The sequence below is a fragment of the Poecilia mexicana genome, unplaced genomic scaffold (genome assembly GCF_051168715.1).
Source record: "Poecilia mexicana isolate PSO_F unplaced genomic scaffold, ASM5116871v1 scaffold_9, whole genome shotgun sequence".
Lineage (NCBI taxonomy): Eukaryota > Metazoa > Chordata > Actinopteri > Cyprinodontiformes > Poeciliidae > Poecilia > Poecilia mexicana.
This window is the reverse complement of record NW_028263378.1, coordinates 32,886,509-32,900,870: the sequence shown is the minus strand read 5'-3', so window position 1 is coordinate 32,900,870 and position 14,362 is coordinate 32,886,509.

Sequence of the window (14,362 nt, the reverse complement as noted above, 5' to 3'; positions counted from 1 at the left end):
GTTGGTTGCTGGACAGCTCCGAAATGCTGAGCAGCACTAGATCTATCTGTATTAAACTGAAATTAGTTGATCTGCCTAAGTTCCAAATGATCAGCAAGCCAGAAGCCAAAAACGCTTTATCTCAGCAAAAGAAGTCAAAAATGGACTATCTGTGAATTTGCAGCTTTACATTCAATTCTCAGCTTTGTTAGTTGCTGGACAGCTCCGAAATGCTGAGCAGCACTAGATCTGGCTGTATTAAACTGAAATTAGTTGATCTGCCTAAGTTCCAAATGATCAGCAAGCCAGAAGCCAAAAACGCTTTATCTCAGCAAAAGAAGTCAAAAATGGACTATCTGTGAATTTGCAGCTTTACATTCAATTTTCAGCTTTGTTAGTTGCTGGTTAGCTCCGAAATGCTGAGCAGCACTAGATCTGGCTGTATTAAACTGAAATTAGTTGATCTGTTTATGTTCCAAATGATCAGCAAGCCAGAAGCCAAAAACGCTTTATCTCAGCGAAAGAAGTCAAAAATGGAGTATCTGTGAATTTGCAGCTTTACATTCAATTCTCAGCTTTGTTAGTTGCTGGACAGCTCCGAAATGCTGAGCAGCACTAGATCTGGCTGTATTAAACTGAAATTAGTTGATCTGCCTAAGTTCCAAATGATCAGCAAGCCAGAAGCCAAAAACGCTTTATCTCAGCGAAAGAAGTCAAAAATGGACTATCTGTGAATTTGTAGCTTTACATTCAATTCTCAGCTTTGTTAGTTGCTGGAAAGCTCCGAAATGCTGAGCAGCACTAGATCTGGCTGTATTAAACTGAAATTAGTTGATCTGCCTAAGTTCCAAATGATCAGCAAGCCAGAAGCCAAAAACGCTTTATCTCAGCGAAAGATGTCAAAAATGGAGTATCTGTGAATTTGCAGCTTTACATTCAATTCTCAGCTTTGTTAGTTGCTGGACAGCTCCGAAATGCTGAGCAGCACTAGATCTGGCTGTATTAAACTGAAATTAGTTGATTTGTTTATGTTCCAAATGATCAGCAAGCCAGAAGCCAAAAACGCTTTATATCAGCGAAAGAAGTCAAAAATGGACTATATGTGAATTTGCAGCTTTACATTCAATTCTCAGCTTTGTTAGTTGCTGGAAAGCTCCGAAATGCTGAGCAGCACTAGATCTGGCTGTATTAAACTGAAATTAGTTGATCTGCCTAAGTTCCAAATGATCAGCAAGCCAGAAGCCAAAAACGCTTTATATCAGCGAAAGAAGTCAAAAATGGACTATCTGTGAATTTGCAGCTTTACATTCAATTTTCAGCTTTGTTGGTTGCTGGACAGCTCCGAAATGCTGAGCAGCACTAGATCTATCTGTATTAAACTGAAATTAGTTGATCTGCCTAAGTTCCAAATGATCAGCAAGCCAGAAGCCAAAAACGCTTTATCTCAGCAAAAGAAGTCAAAAATGGACTATCAGCGAAAGAAGTCAAAAATGGACTATCTGTGAATTTGCAGCTTTACATTCAATTTTCAGCTTTGTTGGTTGCTGGACAGCTCCGAAATGCTGAGCAGCACTAGATCTATCTGTATTAAACTGAAATTAGTTGATCTGCCTAAGTTCCAAATGATCAGCAAGCCAGAAGCCAAAAACGCTTTATCTCAGCGAAAGAAGTCAAAAATGGACTATCTGTGAATTTGCAGCTTTACATTCAATTCTCAGCTATGTTAGTTGCTGGACAGCTCCGAAATGCTGAGCAGCACTAGATCTGGCTGTATTAAACTGAAATTAGTTGATCTGCCTAAGTTCCAAATGATCAGCAAGCCAGAAGCCAAAAACGCTTTATCTCAGCGAAAGAAGTCAAAAATGGAGTATCTGTGAATTTGCAGCTTTACATTCAATTCTCAGCTTTGTTAGTTGCTGGACAGCTCCGAAATGCTGAGCAGCACTAGATCTGGCTGTATTAAACTGAAATTAGTTGATCTGCCTAAGTTCCAAATGATCAGCAAGCCAGACGCCAAAAACGCTTTATCTCAGCGAAAGATGTCAAAAATGGAGTATCTGTGAATTTGCAGCTTTACATTCAATTCTCAGCTTTGTTAGTTGCTGGACAGCTCCGAAATGCTGAGCAGCACTAGATCTGGCTGTATTAAACTGAAATTAGTTGATTTGTTTATGTTCCAAATGATCAGCAAGCCAGAAGCCAAAAACGCTTTATATCAGCGAAAGAAGTCAAAAATGGACTATATGTGAATTTGCAGCTTTACATTCAATTCTCAGCTTTGTTAGTTGCTGGAAAGCTCCGAAATGCTGAGCAGCACTAGATCTGGCTGTATTAAACTGAAATTAGTTGATCTGTTTATGGTCCAAATGATCAGCAAGCCAGAAGCCAAAAACGATTTATCTCAGCGAAAGAAGTCAAAAATGGACTATCTGTGAATTTGCAGCTTTACATTCAATTCTCAGCTTTGTTAGTTGCTGGACAGCTCCGAAATGCTGAGCAGCACTAGATCTGGCTGTATTAAACTGAAATTAGTTGATCTGCCTAAGTTCCAAATGATCAGCAAGCCAGAAGCCAAAAACGCTTTATCTCAGCGAAAGAAGTCAAAAATGGAGTATCTGTGAATTTGCAGCTTTACATTCAATTCTCAGCTTTGTTAGTTGCTGGACAGCTCCGAAATGCTGAGCAGCACTAGATCTGGCTGTATTAAACTGAAATTAGTTGATCTGCCTAAGTTCCAAATGATCAGCAAGCCAGAAGCCAAAAACGCTTTATCTCAGCAAAAGAAGTCAAAAATGGACTATCTGTGAATTTGCAGCTTTACATTCAATTTTCAGCTTTGTTAGTTGCTGGTTAGCTCCGAAATGCTGAGCAGCACTAGATCTGGCTGTATTAAACTGAAATTAGTTGATCTGCCTAAGTTCCAAATGATCAGCAAGCCAGAAGCCAAAAACGCTTTATCTCAGCGAAAGAAGTCAAAAATGGACTATCTGTTAATTTGCAGCTTTACATTCAATTCTCAGCTTTGTTAGTTGCTGGAAAGCTCCGAAATGCTGAGCAGCACTAGATCTGGCTGTATTAAACTGAAATTAGTTGATCTGTTTATGTTCCAAATGATCAGCAAGCCAGAAGCCAAAAACGCTTTATCTCAGCGAAAGAAGTCAAAAATGGAGTATCTGTGAATTTGCAGCTTTACATTCAATTCTCAGCTTTGTTAGTTGCTGGACAGCTCCGAAATGCTGAGCAGCACTAGATCTGGCTGTATTAAACTGAAATTAGTTGATCTGCCTAAGTTCCAAATGATCAGCAAGCCAGAAGCCAAAAACGCTTTATCTCAGCGAAAGAAGTCAAAAATGGACTATCTGTGAATTTGTAGCTTTACATTCAATTCTCAGCTTTGTTAGTTGCTGGAAAGCTCCGAAATGCTGAGCAGCACTAGATCTAGCTGTAATAAGCTGAAATTAGTTGATCTGCTTAAGTTCCAAATGATCAGCAAGCCAGAAGCCAAAAACGCTTTATATCAGCGAAAGAAGTCAAAAATGGACTATATGTGAATTTGCAGCTTTACATTCAATTCTCAGCTTTGTTAGTTGCTGGAAAGCTCCGAAATGCTGAGCAGCACTAGATCTGGCTGTATTAAACTGAAATTAGTTGATCTGTTTATGGTCCAAATGATCAGCAAGCCAGAAGCCAAAAACGATTTATCTCAGCGAAAGAAGTCAAAAATGGACTATCTGTGAATTTGCAGCTTTACATTCAATTCTCAGCTTTGTTAGTTGCTGGACAGCTCCGAAATGCTGAGCAGCACTCGATCTGGCTGTATTAAACTGAAATTAGTTGATCTGCCTAAGTTCCAAATGATCAGCAAGCCAGAAGCCAAAAACGCTTTATCTCAGCGAAAGAAGTCAAAAATGGAGTATCTGTGAATTTGCAGCTTTACATTCAATTCTCAGCTTTGTTGGTTGCTGGACAGCTCCGAAATGCTGAGCAGCACTAGATCTGGCTGTATTAAACTGAAATTAGTTGATCTGCTTAAGTTACAAAGGATCAGAAAGCCAGAAGCCAAAAACGCTTTATCTCAGCGAAAGAAGTCAAAAATGGACTATCTGTGAATTTGCAGCTTTACATTCAATTCTCAGCTTTGTTAGTTGCTGGACAGCTCCGAAAAGCTGAGCAGCAGTAGATCTGGCTGTATTAAACTGAAATTAGTTGATCTGCTTATGTTCCAAATGATCAGCAAGCCAGAAGCCAAAAACGCTTTATCTCAGCAAAAGAAGTCAAAAATGGAGTATCTGTGAATTTGCAGCTTTACATTCAATTCTCAGCTTTGTTAGTTGCTGGACAGCTCGGAAATGCTGAGCAGCACTAGATCTGGCTGTATTAAACTGAAATTAGTTGATCTGCCTAAGTTCCAAATGATCAGCAAGCCAGAAGCCAAAAACGCTTTATCTCAGCGAAAGAAGTCAAAAATGGACTATCTGTTAATTTGCAGCTTTACATTCAATTCTCAGCTTTGTTAGTTGCTGGAAAGCTCCGAAATGCTGAGCAGCACTAGATCTGGCTGTATTAAACTGAAATTAGTTGATCTGTTTATGTTCCAAATGATCAGCAAGCCAGAAGCCAAAAACGCTTTATCTCAGCGAAAGAAGTCAAAAATGGAGTATCTGTGAATTTGCAGCTTTACATTCAATTCTCAGCTTTGTTAGTTGCTGGACAGCTCCGAAATGCTGAGCAGCACTAGATCTGGCTGTATTAAACTGAAATTAGTTGATCTGCCTAAGTTCCAAATGATCAGCAAGCCAGAAGCCAAAAACGCTTTATCTCAGCGAAAGAAGTCAAAAATGGACTATCTGTGAATTTGTAGCTTTACATTCAATTCTCAGCTTTGTTAGTTGCTGGAAAGCTCCGAAATGCTGAGCAGCACTAGATCTGGCTGTATTAAACTGAAATTAGTTGATCTGCCTAAGTTCCAAATGATCAGCAAGCCAGAAGCCAAAAACGCTTTATCTCAGCGAAAGATGTCAAAAATGGAGTATCTGTGAATTTGCAGCTTTACATTCAATTCTCAGCTTTGTTAGTTGCTGGACAGCTCCGAAATGCTGAGCAGCACTAGATCTGGCTGTATTAAACTGAAATTAGTTGATTTGTTTATGTTCCAAATGATCAGCAAGCCAGAAGCCAAAAACGCTTTATATCAGCGAAAGAAGTCAAAAATGGACTATATGTGAATTTGCAGCTTTACATTCAATTCTCAGCTTTGTTAGTTGCTGGAAAGCTCCGAAATGCTGAGCAGCACTAGATCTGGCTGTATTAAACTGAAATTAGTTGATCTGCCTAAGTTCCAAATGATCAGCAAGCCAGAAGCCAAAAACGCTTTATATCAGCGAAAGAAGTCAAAAATGGACTATCTGTGAATTTGCAGCTTTACATTCAATTTTCAGCTTTGTTGGTTGCTGGACAGCTCCGAAATGCTGAGCAGCACTAGATCTGGCTGTATTAAACTGAAATTAGTTGATCTGCCTAAGTTCCAAATGATCAGCAAGCCAGAAGCCAAAAACGCTTTATCTCAGCAAAAGAAGTCAAAAATGGACTATCAGCGAAAGAAGTCAAAAATGGACTATCTGTGAATTTGCAGCTTTACATTCAATTTTCAGCTTTGTTGGTTGCTGGACAGCTCCGAAATGCTGAGCAGCACTAGATCTAGCTGTAATAAGCTGAAATTAGTTGATCTGCTTAAGTTCCAAATGATCAGCAAGCCAGAAGCCAAAAAACGCTTTATCTCAGCGAAAGAAGTCAAAAATGGACTATCTGTGAATTTGCAGCTTTACATTCAATTTTCAGCTTTGTTGGTTGCTGGACAGCTCCGAAATGCTGAGCAGCACTAGATCTGGCTGTATTAAACGGAAATTAGTTGATCTGTCTAAGTTCCAAATGATCAGCAAGCCAGAAGCCAAAAACGCTTTATATCAGCGAAAGAAGTCAAAAATGGAGTATCTGTGAATTTGCAGCTTTACATTAAATTCTCAGCTTTGTTAGTTGCTGGACAGCTCCGAAATGCTGAGCAGCACTAGATCTGGCTGTATTAAACTGAAATTAGTTGATTTGTTTATGTTCCAAATGATCAGCAAGCCAGAAGCCAAAAACGCTTTATATCAGCGAAAGAAGTCAAAAATGGACTATATGTGAATTTGCAGCTTTACATTCAATTCTCAGCTTTGTTAGTTGCTGGAAAGCTCCGAAATGCTGAGCAGCACTAGATCTGGCTGTATTAAACTGAAATTAGTTGATCTGTTTATGGTCCAAATGATCAGCAAGCCAGAAGCCAAAAACGATTTATCTCAGCGAAAGAAGTCAAAAATGGACTATCTGTGAATTTGCAGCTTTACATTCAATTCTCAGCTTTGTTAGTTGCTGGACAGCTCCGAAATGCTGAGCAGCACTCGATCTGGCTGTATTAAACTGAAATTAGTTGATCTGCCTAAGTTCCAAATGATCAGCAAGCCAGAAGCCAAAAACGCTTTATCTCAGCGAAAGAAGTCAAAAATGGAGTATCTGTGAATTTGCAGCTTTACATTCAATTCTCAGCTTTGTTGGTTGCTGGACAGCTCCGAAATGCTGAGCAGCACTAGATCTGGCTGTATTAAACTGAAATTAGTTGATCTGCTTAAGTTACAAAGGATCAGAAAGCCAGAAGCCAAAAACGCTTTATCTCAGCGAAAGAAGTCAAAAATGGACTATCTGTGAATTTGCAGCTTTACATTCAATTCTCAGCTTTGTTAGTTGCTGGACAGCTCCGAAAAGCTGAGCAGCAGTAGATCTGGCTGTATTAAACTGAAATTAGTTGATCTGCTTATGTTCCAAATGATCAGCAAGCCAGAAGCCAAAAACGCTTTATCTCAGCAAAAGAAGTCAAAAATGGAGTATCTGTGAATTTGCAGCTTTACATTCAATTCTCAGCTTTGTTAGTTGCTGGACAGCTCGGAAATGCTGAGCAGCACTAGATCTGGCTGTATTAAACTGAAATTAGTTGATCTGCCTAAGTTCCAAATGATCAGCAAGCCAGAAGCCAAAAACGCTTTATCTCAGCGAAAGAAGTCAAAAATGGACTATCTGTGAATTTGCAGCTTTACATTCAATTCTCAGCTTTGTTAGTTGCTGGACAGCTCCGAAAAGCTGAGCAGCAGTAGATCTGGCTGTATTAAACTGAAATTAGTTGATCTGCTTATGTTCCAAATGATCAGCAAGCCAGAAGCCAAAAACGCTTTATCTCAGCGAAAGAAGTCAAAAATGGACTATCTGTTAATTTGCAGCTTTACATTCAATTCTCAGCTTTGTTAGTTGCTGGAAAGCTCCGAAATGCTGAGCAGCACTAGATCTGGCTGTATTAAACTGAAATTAGTTGATCTGTTTATGTTCCAAATGATCAGCAAGCCAGAAGCCAAAAACGCTTTATCTCAGCGAAAGAAGTCAAAAATGGAGTATCTGTGAATTTGCAGCTTTACATTCAATTCTCAGCTTTGTTAGTTGCTGGACAGCTCCGAAATGCTGAGCAGCACTAGATCTGGCTGTATTAAACTGAAATTAGTTGATCTGCCTAAGTTCCAAATGATCAGCAAGCCAGAAGCCAAAAACGCTTTATCTCAGCGAAAGAAGTCAAAAATGGACTATCTGTGAATTTGTAGCTTTACATTCAATTCTCAGCTTTGTTAGTTGCTGGAAAGCTCCGAAATGCTGAGCAGCACTAGATCTGGCTGTATTAAACTGAAATTAGTTGATCTGCCTAAGTTCCAAATGATCAGCAAGCCAGAAGCCAAAAACGCTTTATCTCAGCGAAAGATGTCAAAAATGGACTATATGTGAATTTGCAGCTTTACATTCAATTCTCAGCTTTGTTAGTTGCTGGAAAGCTCCGAAATGCTGAGCAGCACTAGATCTGGCTGTATTAAACTGAAATTAGTTGATCTGCCTAAGTTCCAAATGATCAGCAAGCCAGAAGCCAAAAACGCTTTATATCAGCGAAAGAAGTCAAAAATGGACTATCTGTGAATTTGCAGCTTTACATTCAATTTTCAGCTTTGTTGGTTGCTGGACAGCTCCGAAATGCTGAGCAGCACTAGATCTATCTGTATTAAACTGAAATTAGTTGATCTGCCTAAGTTCCAAATGATCAGCAAGCCAGAAGCCAAAAACGCTTTATCTCAGCAAAAGAAGTCAAAAATGGACTATCAGCGAAAGAAGTCAAAAATGGACTATCTGAATTTGCAGCTTTACATTCAATTCTCAGCTTTGTTAGTTGCTGGACAGCTCCGAAAAGCTGAGCAGCAGTAGATCTGGCTGTATTAAACTGAAATTAGTTGATCTGCCTAAGTTCCAAATGATCAGCAAGCCAGAAGCCAAAAACGCTTTATCTCAGCGAAAGAAGTCAAAAATGGACTGTCTGTGAATTTGCAGCTATACATTCAATTCTCAGCTTTGTTAGTAGCTGGACAGCTCCGAAATGCTGAGCAGCACTTGATCTGGCTGTATTAAACTGAAATTAGTTGATCTGCCTAAGTTCCAAATGATCAGCAAGCCAGAAGCCAAAAACGCTTTATCTCAGCGAAAGAAGTCAAAAATGGACTATCTGTGAATTTGCAGCTTTACATTCAATTCTCAGCTTTGTTAGTTGCTGGACAGCTCCGAAATGCTGAGCAGCACTAGATCTGGCTGTATTAAACTGAAATTAGTTGATCTGCCTAAGTTCCAAATGATCAGCAAGCCAGAAGCCAAAAACGCTTTATCTCAGCGAAAGAAGTCAAAAATGGACTATCTGTGAATTTGCAGCTTTACATTCAATTCTCAGCTATGTTAGTTGCTGGACAGCTCCGAAATGCTGAGCAGCACTAGATCTGGCTGTATTAAACTGAAATTAGTTGATCTGCCTAAGTTCCAAATGATCAGCAAGCCAGACGCCAAAAACGCTTTATCTCAGCGAAAGATGTCAAAAATGGAGTATCTGTGAATTTGCAGCTTTACATTCAATTCTCAGCTTTGTTAGTTGCTGGACAGCTCCGAAATGCTGAGCAGCACTAGATCTGGCTGTATTAAACTGAAATTAGTTGATTTGTTTATGTTCCAAATGATCAGCAAGCCAGAAGCCAAAAACGCTTTATATCAGCGAAAGAAGTCAAAAATGGACTATATGTGAATTTGCAGCTTTACATTCAATTCTCAGCTTTGTTAGTTGCTGGAAAGCTCCGAAATGCTGAGCAGCACTAGATCTGGCTGTATTAAACTGAAATTAGTTGATCTGTTTATGGTCCAAATGATCAGCAAGCCAGAAGCCAAAAACGATTTATCTCAGCGAAAGAAGTCAAAAATGGACTATCTGTGAATTTGCAGCTTTACATTCAATTCTCAGCTTTGTTAGTTGCTGGACAGCTCCGAAATGCTGAGCAGCACTAGATCTGGCTGTATTAAACTGAAATTAGTTGATCTGCCTAAGTTCCAAATGATCAGCAAGCCAGAAGCCAAAAACGCTTTATCTCAGCGAAAGAAGTCAAAAATGGAGTATCTGTGAATTTGCAGCTTTACATTCAATTCTCAGCTTTGTTAGTTGCTGGACAGCTCCGAAATGGTGAGCAGCACTAGATCTGGCTGTATTAAACTGAAATTAGTTGATCTGCCTAAGTTCCAAATGATCAGCAAGCCAGAAGCCAAAAACGCTTTATCTCAGCGAAAGAAGTCAAAAATGGACTATCTGTGAATTTGTAGCTTTACATTCAATTCTCAGCTTTGTTAGTTGCTGGAAAGCTCCGAAATGCTGAGCAGCACTAGATCTGGCTGTATTAAACTGAAATTAGTTGATCTGCCTAAGTTCCAAATGATCAGCAAGCCAGAAGCCAAAAAACGCTTTATCTCAGCGAAAGAAGTCAAAAATGGACTATCTGTGAATTTGCAGCTTTACATTCAATTTTCAGCTTTGTTGGTTGCTGGACAGCTCCGAAATGCTGAGCAGCACTAGATCTGGCTGTATTAAACTGAAATTAGTTGATCTGCTTAAGTTACAAAGGATCAGAAAGCCAGAAGCCAAAAACGCTTTATCTCAGCGAAAGAAGTCAAAAATGGAGTATCTGTGAATTTGCAGCTTTACATTCAATTCTCAGCTTTGTTAGTTGCTGGACAGCTCCGAAAAGCTGAGCAGCAGTAGATCTGGCTGTATTAAACTGAAATTAGTTGATCTGCTTATGTTCCAAATGATCAGCAAGCCAGAAGCCAAAAACGCTTTATCTCAGCAAAAGAAGTCAAAAATGGAGTATCTGTGAATTTGCAGCTTTACATTCAATTCTCAGCTTTGTTAGTTGCTGGACAGCTCGGAAATGCTGAGCAGCACTAGATCTGGCTGTATTAAACTGAAATTAGTTGATCTGCCTAAGTTCCAAATGATCAGCAAGCCAGAAGCCAAAAACGCTTTATCTCAGCGAAAGAAGTCAAAAATGGACTATCTGTTAATTTGCAGCTTTACATTCAATTCTCAGCTTTGTTAGTTGCTGGAAAGCTCCGAAATGCTGAGCAGCACTAGATCTGGCTGTATTAAACTGAAATTAGTTGATCTGTTTATGTTCCAAATGATCAGCAAGCCAGAAGCCAAAAACGCTTTATCTCAGCGAAAGAAGTCAAAAATGGACTATCTGTGAATTTGCAGCTTTACATTCAATTCTCAGCTTTGTTAGTTGCTGGACAGCTCCGAAATGCTGAGCAGCACTAGATCTGGCTGTATTAAACTGAAATTAGTTGATCTGCCTAAGTTCCAAATGATCAGCAAGCCAGAAGCCAAAAACGCTTTATCTCAGCGAAAGAAGTCAAAAATGGACTATCTGTGAATTTGTAGCTTTACATTCAATTCTCAGCTTTGTTAGTTGCTGGAAAGCTCCGAAATGCTGAGCAGCACTAGATCTGGCTGTATTAAACTGAAATTAGTTGATCTGCCTAAGTTCCAAATGATCAGCAAGCCAGAAGCCAAAAAACGCTTTATCTCAGCGAAAGAAGTCAAAAATGGACTATTTGTGAATTTGCAGCTTTACATTCAATTTTCAGCTTTGTTGGTTGCTGGACAGCTCCGAAATGCTGAGCAGCACTAGATCTGGCTGTATTAAACTGAAATTAGTTGATCTGCCTAAGTTCCAAATGATCAGCAAGCCAGAAGCCAAAAACGCTTTATCTCAGCGAAAGAAGTCAAAAATGGACTATCTGTGAATTTGTAGCTTTACATTCAATTCTCAGCTTTGTTAGTTGCTGGAAAGCTCCGAAATGCTGAGCAGCACTAGATCTGGCTGTATTAAACTGAAATTAGTTGATCTGCCTAAGTTCCAAATGATCAGCAAGCCAGAAGCCAAAAACGCTTTATCTCAGCGAAAGATGTCAAAAATGGAGTATCTGTGAATTTGCAGCTTTACATTCAATTCTCAGCTTTGTTAGTTGCTGGACAGCTCCGAAATGCTGAGCAGCACTAGATCTGGCTGTATTAAACTGAAATTAGTTGATTTGTTTATGTTCCAAATGATCAGCAAGCCAGAAGCCAAAAACGCTTTATATCAGCGAAAGAAGTCAAAAATGGACTATATGTGAATTTGCAGCTTTACATTCAATTCTCAGCTTTGTTAGTTGCTGGAAAGCTCCGAAATGCTGAGCAGCACTAGATCTGGCTGTATTAAACTGAAATTAGTTGATCTGCCTAAGTTCCAAATGATCAGCAAGCCAGAAGCCAAAAACGCTTTATATCAGCGAAAGAAGTCAAAAATGGACTATCTGTGAATTTGCAGCTTTACATTCAATTTTCAGCTTTGTTGGTTGCTGGACAGCTCCGAAATGCTGAGCAGCACTAGATCTATCTGTATTAAACTGAAATTAGTTGATCTGCCTAAGTTCCAAATGATCAGCAAGCCAGAAGCCAAAAACGCTTTATCTCAGCAAAAGAAGTCAAAAATGGACTATCAGCGAAAGAAGTCAAAAATGGACTATCTGAATTTGCAGCTTTACATTCAATTCTCAGCTTTGTTAGTTGCTGGACAGCTCCGAAAAGCTGAGCAGCAGTAGATCTGGCTGTATTAAACTGAAATTAGTTGATCTGCCTAAGTTCCAAATGATCAGCAAGCCAGAAGCCAAAAACGCTTTATCTCAGCGAAAGAAGTCAAAAATGGACTATCTGTGAATTTGCAGCTTTACATTCAATTCTCAGCTATGTTAGTTGCTGGACAGCTCCGAAATGCTGAGCAGCACTAGATCTGGCTGTATTAAACTGAAATTAGTTGATCTGCCTAAGTTCCAAATGATCAGCAAGCCAGAAGCCAAAAACGCTTTATCTCAGCGAAAGAAGTCAAAAATGGAGTATCTGTGAATTTGCAGCTTTACATTCAATTCTCAGCTTTGTTAGTTGCTGGACAGCTCCGAAATGCTGAGCAGCACTAGATCTGGCTGTATTAAACTGAAATTAGTTGATCTGCCTAAGTTCCAAATGATCAGCAAGCCAGAAGCCAAAAACGCTTTATCTCAGCGAAAGATGTCAAAAATGGAGTATCTGTGAATTTGCAGCTTTACATTCAATTCTCAGCTTTGTTAGTTGCTGGACAGCTCCGAAATGCTGAGCAGCACTAGATCTGGCTGTATTAAACTGAAATTAGTTGATTTGTTTATGTTCCAAATGATCAGCAAGCCAGAAGCCAAAAACGCTTTATATCAGCGAAAGAAGTCAAAAATGGACTATATGTGAATTTGCAGCTTTACATTCAATTCTCAGCTTTGTTAGTTGCTGGAAAGCTCCGAAATGCTGAGCAGCACTAGATCTGGCTGTATTAAACTGAAATTAGTTGATCTGTTTATGGTCCAAATGATCAGCAAGCCAGAAGCCAAAAACGATTTATCTCAGCGAAAGAAGTCAAAAATGGACTATCTGTGAATTTGCAGCTTTACATTCAATTCTCAGCTTTGTTAGTTGCTGGACAGCTCCGAAATGCTGAGCAGCACTAGATCTGGCTGTATTAAACTGAAATTAGTTGATCTGCCTAAGTTCCAAATGATCAGCAAGCCAGAAGCCAAAAACGCTTTATCTCAGCGAAAGAAGTCAAAAATGGAGTATCTGTGAATTTGCAGCTTTACATTCAATTCTCAGCTTTGTTAGTTGCTGGACAGCTCGGAAATGCTGAGCAGCACTAGATCTGGCTGTATTAAACTGAAATTAGTTGATCTGCCTAAGTTCCAAATGATCAGCAAGCCAGAAGCCAAAAACGCTTTATCTCAGCGAAAGAAGTCAAAAATGGAGTATCTGTGAATTTGCAGCTTTACATTCAATTCTCAGCTTTGTTAGTTGCTGGACAGCTCGGAAATGCTGAGCAGCACTCGATCTGGCTGTATTAAACTGAAATTACTTGATCTGTTTATGTTCTAAATGATCAGCAAGCCAGAAGCCAAAAACGCTTTATCTCAGCGAAAGAAGTCAAAAATGGACTATCTGTGAATTTGCAGCTTTACATTCAATTTTCAGCTTTGTTGGTTGCTGGACAGCTCGGAAATGCTGAGCAGCACTAGATCTGGCTGTATTAAACTGAAATTAGTTGATCTGTTTATGTTCCAAATGATCAGCAAGCCAGAAGCCAAAAACGCTTTATCTCAGCGAAAGAAGTCAAAAATGGACTATCTGTGAATTTGCAGCTTTACATTCAATTCTCAGCTATGTTAGTTGCTGGACAGCTCCGAAATGCTGAGCAGCACTAGATCTGGCTGTATTAAACTGAAATTAGTTGATCTGTTTATGTTCCAAATGATCAGCAAGCCAGAAGCCAAAAACGCTTTATCTCAGCGAAAGAAGTCAAAAATGGACTATCTGTGAATTTGCAGCTTTACATTCAATTCTCAGCTATGTTAGTTGCTGGACAGCTCCGAAATGCTGAGCAGCACTAGATCTGGCTGTATTAAACTGAAATTAGTTGATCTGCCTAAGTTCCAAATGATCAGCAAGCCAGAAGCCAAAAACGCTTTATCTCAGCGAAAGAAGTCAAAAATGGACTATCTGTGAATTTGCAGCTTTACATTCAGTTCTCAGCTTTGTTAGTTGCTGGACAGCTCCGAAATGCTGAGCAGCACTAGATCTGGCTGTATTAAACTGAAATTAGTTGATCTGCCTAAGTTCCAAATGATCAGCAAGCCAGAAGCCAAAAACGCTTTATCTCAGCAAAAGAAGTCAAAAATGGACTATCTGTGAATTTGCAGCTTTACATTCAATTTTCAGCTTTGTTAGTTGCTGGTTAGCTCCGAAATGCTGAGCAGCACTAGATCTGGCTGTATTAAACTGAAATTAGTTGATCTGCCTAAGTTCCAAATGATCAGCAAGCCAGAAGCCAAAAACGCTTTA